Here is a 12,614-nt window from a genome sequence, read left to right on the forward strand (position 1 = left end):
CTACAAACTGCTCGGGACATTATTATAGTGGTACATTGAGATGATTGAGACTTCTGGGAACACATGTTTTAATTAAGTAAAAAGTTTATTTTGGAGGTTTGAGGAAGAAATGATGGGCAAAAAAACAGACTGGTTGACCCACGGAATTGAATCAAAGACCAAGATATTAATCCACACACCTATGAACACCTGATTTTTGACAAAGAAGCTAAAATAATACAATGAAAAAGGAAATCATCTGCAACAAATGGTTGTGGCATAACTGGATATCAACATGAAGAAGAATGCAAATAGATCCATATCTATCACCATGCATGAAAGTCAAGTCCAAAGGGGATAAGACCTTAATATACATCTGATCATACTGAAACTGATAGGAGAGAAAGTGAAAAGTAGCCTTCCAAGCATGGAACAGGAGACCACTTATAAGCATGACACCTGTAACACAGAGTCTGAGAGGAACAATAAATAAGTGGGACCTTCTGAAACTGAGAAGCTTCTGCAAAGCAAAGGACACAGTCAATAACACAATAAGGCAGGCTACTGTATGGAAAAATAAATTTCCAATCCCATATAAGATAGAGGAATAATCTCCAAAATATATAAAGAACAAGAAATTAAACATCAACATTTCAAATCATTCAATTAAAAATGGGGTACAGAACTAAACAGAGAATTTTCTATAGAACAATCTCAAATGGGGGCTCGCAGGTGTCCAGGTAGATGTCCCCAGTTAGTTCCTTGGGCAACTGAGGAGAGGGAACATGAAATGGCCCTATCCTAGAGCCATATGGATGAATATCTTGCATATCACCATAGAACCTTCATCTGGCGATGGATGGAGATAGAGACAGAGACCCACATTGAAGCACCGGACTGAGCTCTCAAGATCCACATGAGGAGCAGAAGGAGGGAGAAGATGAGCAAGGAAGTCAGGACCGTGAGGGGTGCACGCACCCACTGTGACAGTGGGGCTGATCTACTGGGATCTCACCTAGGCCAGCTGGACTGGGACTGAATAAGCATGGGATAAAACTGGACTCTCTGAACAAGGCAGACAATAAGGGCTGATGAGAAGCCAAGGACAATGGCACTGGGTTTTGATCCTACTGCATGAACTGGCTTTGTGGGAGCCTAGCCTGTTTGGGTGATCACCTTCCTGGAACTGGATGGAGGGGGAGGACCTTGGACTTCCCACAGGGCAGGGAATCCAGACAGCACTTCAGACTGGAGAGGGGAGGGGAATGAGGTGGGGGGAGGACAAGAGGAGTGGGGGGAGGTGGAGAGGACTGGGAGCAAGGAGAGTGATATAGGAGGGAAAGAGGAGGCAGAAATTTTTTCAATTAAAAAAGAATAAAAATTAAAAAAAAATAATCTCAAATGGCCAAAAGACACTTAAGGAAATGTTCAACATCCTTAGCCATCAGGGAAATGCAAATCAACATGACTCTGCAATTCCACCTTCCACCTGTCAGAATGGCTAAGATAAAAAACACCAATGACTGCTTATGCTGGAGAGGATGTGGGAGTAAGGGGAAGACTCTTCCATTGCTGGTGGAAATGCAAATTGTACAACCACTCTGGAAAACAGTATGGCAATTTCTCAGAAAATTAGGATTCAGCCTACCTTAAGATCCAGCAATACAAATGACCATGGTGTGAATCCCTTATACATTAATATTGATAGTAGAATAAAGGATATTCATGCTACAATCCACAGACACAGAGAGTTAACCACAAAGGATCAAGGGAGGGATACAGCGATCTCCCTGAAAGGGGCACTAGAATAGGTCTTCTAAATTGAATGGGGGTAGTTGGGGATGGGAAGAGGAGAAAGCAGGATCAGGGTACTTGGATGTAGATGGAATGGGGAAAACTACAGGAATTGGGGCATATTTGGGAGTTGGTATTGTACCTAGTACAGTAAATATTCATTGGATTGTATGAAAATGCCCCTAGCAAGGACTTTTAGGAAAGGGGGATAAGACGCCTGTGGAGTCTTCTCTAACTGGGCAAATTATTCAATGTTGGGACAGAGACACCAACCCAGCAACAGTACCTTCACTCTACATCTAGTCCTGCTTACAAGATATGATGAGTTATTTGATCCCCAGAACTTGTAGGAGTAAACAACAAATAACTTGTGAAACTTCAGGCCCATTCCATTAGAGGGAGACAATGCCCAGTCTAATTGGATGACCAAGACCTGAAGCTCACTACACTACAGATCTATGATAGAACCAAACAAGATAGGAAAAAATCCATGAAATGATTTCTCATGATATTCTGGTATTCTCATAGAATGCTACCTCATCCAATGTTATCAGACTGGCCTATTCCAGGAACTGAAAGCACCAGGTGCAGACACAGGCATTCAAACAATAAGAGAAGCTAAGGAGACCCTGCTGGCAATGGGGAGGAAGTATCATAGCAACCAACTCCTACCTTGGTTGAGGACACTAAGTTAACACAGCCCACAGAATCAACTAAGCAGGAGTTATTAGTGCTCACACAGACTCGTGATCCTCTAGAGGTCTGTGCTAAATGCTTTGCATATATATTTTCAGTTCATACTATGGTGTTTTGTGGGACTCCTAAGACTGGGTGTGTGTATATGTGGGGTGTACTTTAACTCATTTGACAGCTTTTGAGACCCCTTTCCTCATACTGGGTTTCTATATCCAGGCTTTATATGGATTCTGCATACTCTTAATTTACCTGGTTGTACCATGTATGTGGGCTGGTTTTCCATGTCTACTTGTAAATGACCTAGAGACATCAGAGATTCGGGAGCCTCAGAAAAAAAATGCCTCCATGGGATTCAGAAATGAGGCATTCTCTCAATGACCGATCAATGGCAGAGGTCACAGCCCATTGAGAGTTGTGTCATCCCTGGGCTGGTCCTGGGTTCTATAAGAAGAGAGGATGAGTAAGTCCTATGAAGTAAGAAAGGAAGAAGCACTCCCCCATCACATTTGCATCAATTTTTGACTCAATGATCCTGCCCTCCTTGAGTTCCTTCCCTGGTATGCTTTAATAGTGAACAACAATTTGGAAATATAAGCCAACTAAGTCCTTTTCACCCAATTTTGCTTATTGGTCATGGTGTTTCATCCCAACAGCAAAATCCCTAACTAAAACGAGACACCATGTTTTGTTGATATGTATGGGTTTCTAAAGGTAAACAAAGAAGAGAGATTTGGGGAAATGTGAGACTGAGATGAATGGTGGAAGTAAGCACTGCAGTCAAGGTAAAAAAAAAGAAACAAAAGAATAACGAAAGAGAGGAAGAGGGACAAATGAGGGAAGATTGGGTCAAGGAAAGATGAAAATTCAGCAGAGCAAATGCCAAATCCTGTGGTTCTCTCTCAGGTACATGGGGCTACATATTTTTTTTTGGTTCGTTTTTTGTTTTTTGTTTTTTTTTTTTTTTTTGTGTTTCCTGAGACGGGGTTTCTCTGTAGCTTTGGAGCCTTTCTTGGAACTAGCTCTTGTAGACCAGACTGGCCTTGAACTCACAGAATGCACTACCAGTGAATGGTGAGGCTTCACTTTCCAAGGCCTTATTTAATTAGCTCTATCCCTACTGAAGCATTAGTTGATTAATTCCAGCACTTGGCAGCAGAGGCAGGCAGATCTCTGTGAGTTCAAGGCCAGGCTGGGCTACAAAATGAGTTCCAGGACAGGATCCAAAGTCACCGAGAAGCCCTATCTCAGAAAAACTAAACTAAACTGAAATAATATAAAATAAAACTCAGGCATCAGACAGCAGGGTAAGAACTTGAAAGATCAGAAAACCAATTGATCAGCCACTGGAGACTACTATCTCTTCAATTTCTCCATGCAAGAAAAGAGCCCATATCTTCCCTCAAGCCTGCCTTAATAATTCTGACTTCTACCTGGCCAAAGTCCTTCAAACCTCTAGGGTAATTCTCAGTCAGGTTGTTGTTAGCTGTGTCCTGACTCCAAGCAAGCTTTATTATGAGAACATGATCAAAATATCATACCTTTTCCCCTTTCTTACTAAATAAAAAGTGAAGAATTGCCGGGCGATGGTGGCGCACGCCTTTAATCCCAGCACTTGGGAGGCAGAGGCAGGCGGATCTCTGTGAGTTCGAGACCAGCCTGGTCCACAGAGCTAGTTCCAGGACAGGCTCCAAAGCCACAGAGAAACCCTGTCTCGAAAAACCAAAAAAAAAAAAAAGTGAAAAATTTAACTAACACAGTAAAGCTATATACAAAACATACAACAACTATATAAAAATATATATAGGAAACAATGAACAATCTATTTGTATTTGGTAAATTTAGAGAAAATACTTCATTATCTAGGTAAGTCCAAAGTGTTGTACCTAAATCATTTTTTATCCCAACCTAAAATAAACTTTTTATATCTCTTAACTTTACATATTTCGCGCTAGTTACTAAGTTGTTTCAATTTGGTAACAAGAGAGAGAACCACAATTATTTAGTATTTAACTCCATTAGAGACCTGAGAAGGATATAATTCTACCTGAGTAAAGCCGGGCGGTAGTGGTGCACGCCTTTAATCCCAGCACTCGGGAGGCAGAGGCAGGTGGATCTCTGGGAGTTCAAGGACAGCCTGGTCTACAAGACTTAGTTCCAGGACAGGCTCCAAATCTACAGAAAAACCCTGTCTTGAAAAAGAAAAAAAAAATACTACCTGAGTAAACAGAAATTATAGAGTTTATCTATCTCCAGGCGGAAATCTAAAGTCCAAATAGATCAAAACATAAAACCAGCCACATTGAACTTCATAGAAAAAAAAGTGGAAAGTACACTTGAACACATTGGTACAGGAGACCACTTTCTATATATAAGCCCAGCAACACGAACACTAATAGCAATATTTAATAGATGGGACCACCTAAAACTGAAAACTTTCTGAAAAGCAGAGGAAATGTTTAATAAAATGGCAGCCTACAGTATAGAAAAAGGTCTTCTTCAACCCCACTTCAAACAGATGGCTGATATCCAAAATATATAAAGAGCTTAAGGAACTGGTCATCAGAAGAACAAATAAGCCAATGGAAAAAAAATTGTACAGACTTTAACAGAGAACTCTCAACAGATGACTATAAAATGACTGAAAGACACTTAAGGACATGCTCAACATCCTTAGCCAGTAAAGAAATGTAAAAACAACTCTGAGATCCCACCTTACACCTGTAAGAATAGCCAAGATCAAAAACACTGAGGACAGTTTATGCTGGAGAGGATGTGGGGTGAAGGGAAAACTTCTACATTGCTACATTCTCTTCTCTGTTGTATGAAATCCCTGTGAAAACCAAGTTAAAAGTAAGTTCACTTCATGTGACCTCAGGGGAAAGTTCCTATGGAGTGCAAGATTGTGACAGTGTCTCCTTTTGGAGCAAGGGGCAAGTGCTATTGAAATGCAAAGTTTGGCCAATCTAGAAAAGATCTTTGACTGGGGTGGAAGGAATGGCCAGGAACCACTGTACTGTGTCTTTAAGCACACTGTAGCCCTGTGGACAGTGTTCTTGCCACTCAGACTGCACCAGCCAATCAGGCCCTCCAGGTGACCTGCCAGTCAGCAACAGTGCAGGGCTCTTCCGGGCACCCGCCTTCAGACTCGGCTTTGTGGAGGAGCTGGCGCCAGTTGTCTCCTGTGCTGTGGTGATGTTGCTGCTGCAGGGAGATGATGAACTGAGAGCTTTGGCGATCTGGGGAACCACAACATGGTGAGCGAGGGAACGCTGTCTCCAGATGGGGAGGAGCAGAGGGTGAGGTGCGGCAGACAGCATGGTGCATCCTTGTGGGATCTGTGTGGAAACCTGCCGCCATATTCCCTGCCTCAGGAAGTCCCATGTGATCCTGTTAATTCTTAGACCTAATGGTGTGGGCTTAATGCGCTTAGAGAATTGGGAGCAGGGTGCTGTGTGTACAAACATCTTTCTTCTCAACTTCAATACGCCTAGTTTCTCCAGTATCTTCTCAAAATGAGCACTTTGCATTTAACCTTACATACAATCTCTATACATATTTAACCACGTGGACGGTATCAAGGCAGCTTACCTGTTGGGTAGCGCTGCACTTCTAAGCTGCCACGTAGAAGAGTTGAATTGCTGATATAAAGGATTTTCCAATGCCTTGGAAATAGTTCAGTCTCACAAAGTAGAATTAGCTGAGGGAAGACTGCCTCTAAATCACCCAGATGATAAATGGGTTTTAATCAGGGCTGTTAGAGGTTAGGATGCTAGGGCACACTTTGTTCAACTGGATTTTCCAGATATTTAGCTCCAAACTACTACAGAGAAGCCACCACTGATTTAGAACCAGACACCAGGCACATCCCCATATAAAAAAAAAAACCCTCTTGCAAGCTTTCAAGGAGGCTTTACAGGTTCCCAAACAACCTCAAGGCCTGATGTATCTCAAAGTTCCAATTTTCTTCTTAATAAAAGCACAGTTCCCTGGTCGATGGTGGTGCATGCCTTTAATCCCAGCACTTGGGAGGCAGAGGCAGGCCTAACTCTGTGAGTTCGAGACCAGCCTGGTCTACAGAGCCAGTTCCAGGACAGCCTCCAAAGCCACAGAGAAACCCTGTCTCGAAAAACCAAACAAACAAAAAAGGCTACGGAGAAATCCTCAAGAAACATAGAAACAAAAAAAAAAAAAAAACCCACACAAAAAAGAAAAGCACAGTTTTTCCAGATGGGCTATAGGACACCAGGTGACGTATATTTGAAATGAAAAACAGTGTTGTGACAAGGAGTTACCTGATCAATCATGGGTTTTATTTATTCCCTCAGGCAGGGAGCAGGGACATTCCTAGGAGGTCTGGTAACAGCCTTGGGGTTAAGCCTTGTGAGTTTCCCTAAGGACCTGATTTGTTGATAATAAGACAGAGCTTCTTCTCTAAAACAATGAATATGCTTTGGAGAGATGGTAATGGTCTGGTGAGAAGGCCTTTGTGGAAGGGTTCCTTCAGGCCCAAGAACCCAGCCCTTTCACCATATGGAGCTATGGTTATCAGTTCCCAGGCCACTGTGCTCTTAGTAAAGTTTTCGAGATAACCTGTGTTCCAATTGAGTAGAATTGTCTGACTAACCTCTTTCCAAATTCACATGATATTCTTTACTGACTTCTTATACTTCTCCCATTTCCTTCCATTTCCCCTCTGGAAGTATTCAAGATGCTATTCTGCTTTTACTCCTTTTTATGAAATTTTTTGAAACCGTGTTTCTCTGTAGGACTGTCCTGACTATCCTGGAACTCACTGAATAGACCAGGCTGTCCTTGAACTCATAGAGGTCCCTTGGCTCAGCAAGGGTATGTGCCATCAATGCCCAGCAAGTTGCTGTTTTTCTCGGGAAGCTTACTAGGCGGCTGCAAGACCTCCCCACCCTAAATTTTTAACTTTTCCCATTTTACTTTTCCTAACTTTGTCATCCCCTGTGACCTTCAACTCAGGACCCTGTCACTGAAGCATGATCTGCTGATTCAGATCACCAGTGTACATAAGAAATTATCTTGGAAATATACTTGCTCTGTAACTCTCCTATCTGCCTAAATGTCTAGCCTGGTAAGTTGTCTGTTTATATTTCAATTGTTCAAGGTGTAACCTAGAGCCTGTCCCCAAAGGAGGCTTAAGGACAACAGCAAATGTGGAATCTGTCTAGCTAGCTCCTCTTTAAGCATTAGCCAGAGATTGATGTATACCATCATAAAAGAAGTCTTTCTTTATTAATCTCCTAAGTGTATGAAGTAATTTCTCAATGGAAAGGCACATTAATTCTAGAACAGCTGCATTTCCATCCTGTTAGAAAAATAGTTTCTGAGACAAATTCTTATTTTGACTCAGGTGTCCTTGGTATATTATACGTTCAAAATTCCCCTAAAATATGACTGTAAAACCTCACAGTTTTGGACTTAAGCTTTTGAGTCATGTAGTTGACTATGCAGTGCAGTCACAGTAAAGGATGTGCATATGGAGAAGACCTTCTGTCTTCAGACCAGAATAGGAGGAATAGTTTATTGTGTACACTGCAGGGGAAACAGTGGAGGCAATCAACTATTGAAGCCACCATTATAAAAAAGGGTGTGATTGTTGTAGGTTCAGTGAATTTGTAATTTCCCAGCATGTGTTATTAAATTAATGCCATGTGAATGAATGCAGATCATTTGTGTGGGTGTACAGATTGGGAAGGTCATCTTGGGCCAATGAACATTGAATTTGCAATTAGGCCACTATCCTCTTCAGATGTGGTTGATCTTGTTTGACACAGTTATGTCAACTCAGAGATCTGAGTAACTCTTATGTGTCAGGTTACAGATCTCAGCAGCCAGCATATGTATATGGGCACCATCAATCTATCTCTTATTAATGACATCTCCTTTCTTATAGAAAGAGAAGACTCTTTCAAAGTCAATATAGAAAGTTTTATTTAATCTTAAAAGTGCTAGTACTACTTTTGCAATTAAAAAAAATCACTTATTGTTGTCATTTTCAGATGTTTTCTTTGAGTGTATTGCTGCTCTTGTTTCTGTTTCTGTTCTCCAACATTTCAAAGTCAATAATAGTGGGATTTTATTTCTTTCAAGTGATGTTGACTATTGATTTCTGTGTAGAACAATGTACACTATAGTGTAGGCTTGCCTTATGCTGTGTAATTGAGAATCATTTTGAACTCCTAATCAATCTTTCCTCTGCTGCCTAGTGCTGAGAAAACAGTCCTGTAACTCCTTACAGGTTGGACCTTGATTTGTCCATGAGAAAGAAAAATAGAGTAGTTAATGAGTGTCTCCTAATCATTCTGGCTTTTATTGGGGGACGTAGATGCAGAGGAACCTGTGCAAAGTTGAGCTCACTGACCAACTTGAAGCTGGTGGAGACACAGGGCAGAAGCAAAAAGGTTGGACTGAGGGTGAGAGCTTTCGTCCTTCAATACAAGTTGAGATTAGCTATGTGGAATGAGGGAGTCAATTGTAGATGCTCTATGATTGTCCTGATTGACCACTGTTTGCAGTCCACAGACCAGAGCAGTGAAGAATCTTGGAAAGGGACTGACCATATCTTTAAACCTAATTGCTCTATTTACAGAAGTTCATCTAAAGTAGAAGATCTAGGTAAAATGTTGTGGCCCTGCTTAAAAGCACTGCTACATCTCTGCATTAAGACATTCATCTTTAGATAAAATATATGAGAAATCTTTAATGTGCATGAATACAAATCCCTAGTTTCTGGAGCACATGGCCATAAAGTGTGTTTCAAGTTTTCAAAATAATTTTTGAGATGAAAACTATGTCGTATATATTCTCTTTGCTGCCTTCAAGTCCTAATATGCCTGGATTGTTTTCTAATTCATGGTCTGTCATTTTGACAACAGTTACAAAGTAACCACAGTTACACAGTGAGAGTAATTACTTTATGAATGTGACCTGAATTTCTCCAAAATTTTGCATCTCTCAGACAAGGTGATGGCTGCACTGGAAAGTGAGTGCGTAATGGAATGAGCACCTAAAAGACACTGCACTTTGTTTTTGTTTTTTTGTTTTTTCGAGACAGGGTTTCTCTGTGGCTTTGGAGCCTGTCCTGGAACTAGCTCTCTAGACCAGGGTGGTCTCGAGCTCACAGAGATCTGCCTGCCTGTGCTTCCCGATTGCTGGAAATAAAGGCATGCACCACATTCACCTGGCGACCCTGCACTTTTGATGAGGAACAGGATGTGTGTGCTCTAGGAGAGTGGAATAATGTGTGCTAAATACAAAGTTTTTAAAATGGGGCCCTGTCTGCTGGGCTGGGAGGGCAGAACTGGAAGGGCTGTGCTGTCTGAGTCATTTGATCTCTGATCCTCCAGTAGAGGAGCTGCTAATATTGTGAGTCCCAGCTGGGAGGGTCCTAGCCAATGAGGGAATTCTGGGAAGCATTGGCAATCAAGAGTACCAGGGCCAGATAGTTTGTGAGTTCTTTCCATGACTCTCCTGTGCCTCTGTAGTAGGTAGCTTTAAGGAGGACCACAAGCTATCCTATACTGAGTGGGGGTGGTGTATAGAGCAGGTCTGTTGAACTATTATTTCTGCTGTGACTTGGAAGGACCATGAGCCAGACTGCAGTTTTGTTGGTCCATGTGGTTCATGCTGGCAGTGGCCCTTGTTCTCTGAGCCTCCTTGTGTGTAGATTTAGTGGGGAAGGGGAGACTCCGCAGCCCTGGAATGGAAAGATATGATGCTGGTTGTATCTCTGTCCAGAGTATACACATGGGCACTGCTTTTGTTGTGTAGTGGGAAGAGAGATTAGAAAACTGAAGTTCTAATTTCTAGAATATTGACTATCTGAATACTGCTTTCCAATTTCAGGTTTCTGTTCTAAAGATTACAAACTTTTTAGGAACTGGTAGAGCAATACTTGAGTAGAATTCTGTTAATGTGATTCTGCCACTTGCCACAATGGTGTGATCCAGTGAAGCTTAAAAGGGGGACCAAAAGGAGTTTCTGATGTGCAGCGATTTCTCAGGTGTGCATTGTGATAGCCAGCTAGATAGGGCACAATCCACCAATTCTGCCATAATGCATGTAGCAGGAAGCAGATTTTAAATCATATTTTAGGTTATTTTGGGATTGGACATCAGTAGGACTGTGTTTCCCTTCAACCAGAAGATAGATAGCACACGGATCTGGAGAGTTGTAACAAGAGATCTTCTCTATTTGCCAAGAGAACATCTTTATCATGTGGCTGCATCTCAGAAGACAGATCAGTAACTGAAGGTCAGAAACAACAGTTTAAGGGTCTCTTTGAGATATCTTTGTGAAAGTTGTACAGTTTATGTTTATTTAATTTCTGTACACATATAATCAAAGATAGCTGGGTAGCAATAACCAAGATCACACTGTTCCTTGCCTAAGTTTACTTTGGTCTTTGGATTAAAAATTGACTACTATTCCTGCTTTTGTTCACAGCTTTTCCTCTTTAACACCTTTATTCTTTCACAAACATTGTACACATTCTTGATTGATGGATCTTTGTGAAAAACGCAGAAAGCATGTTATGTGAATCTGTATATGATTTTTTGTAATCTACAACCGATATATAATTTATTATTCATTTTCTTGAAAATGATGGACCTTCACCAATTTTATTCAGAAAATTTCTTACATCATCAGTTCCTTAAGATTGAGGTTTGGGGGATGTTTCTGTGCAGATTGTTTTTTCATCTTAGATGCCTACCTCTTTCCATTTCCTAGCATATCTGTGTGTTCCAGCTGTTGCTATCTTCACATTTGAGTGTTTGCTACTTAAATGTTGATGTGATTAACACACAAACCCAATGAGCATTCTGAGTGTTTCCACTGTGAATGTTACTTTGTGATTAGCTTTCCTCTTATAGATTGTTAGATGAAGTTATTGAGTTGTATTCATTTAATGCTGCATATTTACCTTACATATCATCTTAATTCTGATGCCACATATTCCCAAAAATCATTTCTTTACTTTTTTTTCTTGTTTTGGTATTTCAGACAGGGTTTCTCTGTGGTTTTGGAGCCTGTCCTGGAACTAGCTCTTGTAGACCATGCTGGTCTCAAACTTACTGAGATCTGCCTGCCTCTGACTCCCGAGTGCTGGGATTAAAGGCGTGTGCCACCACCGCCTGGCTTTACTTCTTTATTCATGTTTTGTTTTTCTTGTTTTATTATTAATCTGAGAAAGACTTGGATTATTTGATAAAATTTATTATGCATTTGGCAGGTGACTCAGCACATATTTTTTTTCCCTGCGGATGACCCAAGTTTAAACCTACATTCAAGTTTGCAGGTTAACAAATCTCTACTATTCCCAATCCAAAAGATCTGACAATCATTGTTTTGTATATCACAGGCCTTTTGTCTCTTGCACAAACATACTCAAAAAATAGGAATAACCTTGTTTTCAAAATTGTGATTTATAAAGCAGTCAGAGTAAAGCCAGTTACTTCACGTGTACAGTGATTCTTTAAAAATCTGTTCTCTTGAAATTTCATTTAAAAAGTTTATACTTCCTCACTCTGATACAGACTTAGAGGCAATCACCAATTGTAGGAAATGAAATGGTGTCTAAGTGATCCTAACAGACATCATTTTCTTTATCATAATTGAATGAAATCCTTTTAGTAATCAAAACTATTTCCACGAAGCAAAAATATCAGATGGCGTCAAGTGAATCTTTTTTTTTCTTTTATTTTGAGACAGGGTTTCTCTGTAGCTTTTTTATTTTTTTATCTTTTTTTGTGGTTTTTCGAGACAGGGTTTCTCCGTAGCTTTTTGGTTCCTGTCCTGGAACTAGCTCTTGTAGACCAGGCTGGCCTCGAACTCATACAGATCCACCTGCCTCTGCCTTCTGAGTGCTGGGATTAAAGGCATGCACCACCACCGCCTAGCCTCTGTAGCTTTTTTAGTTCCTGTCTTGGAACTAGCTCTTCTAAATCAGGCCTGCCTCGAACTCGCAGAGATCCGCTAGCCTCCCCCTCCGAGTGCTGGGATTAAAGGTGTGTGCCACCACCGCCTGGCCGTCGATTGAATCTTTTGAATTTTGGAGGAAGAGCCCATCTTACCCAACCCTTTTTCAGTTATCGGTAAAGGAGAGAACTGGAGTGTAC

At 41.1% G+C, this 12,614-nt stretch overlaps 1 protein-coding gene across 1 annotated transcript in view; it reads right to left on the reverse strand.

The window, feature by feature from the left end:
* LOC142839973 (uncharacterized) overlaps nucleotides 1–12,614 on the reverse strand; it is a 238,482-nt gene that overhangs the window by 76,751 nt on the left and 149,117 nt on the right. The window lies entirely within an intron of this gene.

Source organism: Microtus pennsylvanicus, chromosome 22 (assembly GCF_037038515.1).
Source record: "Microtus pennsylvanicus isolate mMicPen1 chromosome 22, mMicPen1.hap1, whole genome shotgun sequence".
In the NCBI taxonomy this organism is placed as follows: Eukaryota; Metazoa; Chordata; class Mammalia; order Rodentia; family Cricetidae; genus Microtus; species Microtus pennsylvanicus.